Consider the following 1,899-nt stretch of genomic DNA (forward strand, 5'->3'; position numbering starts at 1 on the left):
GTGTAATTGGTTTAGGGAAAAGTTGGGGTCTCGAAAATTTTGTTACGAAAATAATCATAAAAAATTTATGATTTTTAGATTATCTTAATTAGTGTGTGATGTTTTATTCTAAATGTAATTTAAGGGTTACGAAACTTTCATGATTATGTTTATGAAAATTTTTTTATGATACCTAACATTGCTGTTTGGTTTATGTTTTGAAATAAACTAAGGCTCCGCAAAATATAATTCTACTTATTGATTTGAGTGTGTTGTTTGTTTGGAGCTTTCAAATCATAATTCTATACTTATTTCTTAAAACTCAATTCAAAACATAATCATTATTTTTCAAAACTCATAACCAAACGCATAATTCAAAACTCTTTTTAAAATTAAATTCAAATCAATATTTTAATTTTGTTAAGATTTTCAATATTTTAATATTTAAATATGTTACGATTTTTTTAATTTTTTAATTTTTTGAATATTTTTAAATATTTTAATTTCAAAATATTACGATTTTAATTTTTTAAATTTTAAAATATTTTATAAAAATAAATTCAAACTCTATTTTATAAAAATATTTTTAAATATTTTAATTTATTTGTTATGTATTTGGTTACGATTTGAGTGTAGAGTTGCAAAAGTAGTATGTAGTTTCGAGTTATGTGTTTGGTTATGAATTTAAAAAAAAATATTGTTAATTGAGTTTTGATTTATGTGTTTGGTTACGATTTGAGTGTAGAGTTATTTTTAAATTTAAAATATTAACATTTTAAATTATTTAAAAATTTTGAATATTTAAATTATTAAAATTTTTATGATTTAAATTTTTTGAATATTTATTTTAATTTTTTACTTATTAAATTTTTTAGATTATTTAAATATTTATGATTTAATTTTTTTGAATATTTATTTTGAAAAAAAATTATTTCCTTTGTAGTATTTTCAATTAAAAAAATTGATTAATGTTATTTTCTGTTAATAATAATTTTTTTTAATTGAATTTTAAAAAGAGTTTGGTTATGAGTGTTAATCAGAATTTTCAATAGTGTGAAAGTAGTGTATTTTGTTATGAGTTATAATAATTTGAATTAAGTTTTGAAAACTCTTCCCAAAACTCATAACCAAACAAATTTTCTTACTTCATATGTCAAATCAAACTTTCAAAACTCAATTTAATACTCAATTCAAAACTCAATTTAACACTCTATTCAAAAATTATAACCAAATAAATTTTCTACTCTCAAATCATGATTCCACAACTCACAAATTCAAAATACAACTCATACTCTCAAATTATATTTACAAAACTCTACCAAATGCAACCTAATGTTTCAGACCTTCATTGACCCCAGGACTCCCAGTGAGGTCTGATTGGTGCAGAATTTTTTTTTTTTTTTTTTTTTCTTCTTTCAATAACCAACCCCCACATGTGTGTGGGGTGGTGGGGGTGGGGAAAATTGGGGTTCTTCATCAGTTCTCTTTGAGATAAATTTTCAAAAAAATATTTTAGGAAGGAAGTTGAGAAATTTTTTTTATTTGTTTGGTTGTATATTTTGAAAATAGTTTTAGAGTTTTGGAGTTTAGGATAATTTGATATTTTGTTATAGTTGAGTATATGTATGTGAGAGAAAAAATAATTGAGAAAGAGAAAGAAAAGAAATAAAGTGATTGATTGATGTGTAGGAGAATGAAAGTGATTTTGAAAAAAAAATTCAAAAAATTTGAATCAAACAAAATTTTAGAAAAAAATTCAAAAATTATATCTTGAAATACAAACTAAACAAACTCTTTGTTTTTTTAACAATAAGAAAGGATATTTAGAGCTGTCACCATCTGTGGTCCAGGTTTTTGAAGTAGTAGGTTTTAACCCAATTTAAAGGAAGGGATTTACTATGAAGATATCAATTAGCTTGT

This window comes from Camellia sinensis, chromosome 5, assembly GCF_055761805.1.
Source record: "Camellia sinensis isolate YWXY chromosome 5, ASM5576180v1, whole genome shotgun sequence".
In the NCBI taxonomy this organism is placed as follows: domain Eukaryota; kingdom Viridiplantae; phylum Streptophyta; class Magnoliopsida; order Ericales; family Theaceae; genus Camellia; species Camellia sinensis.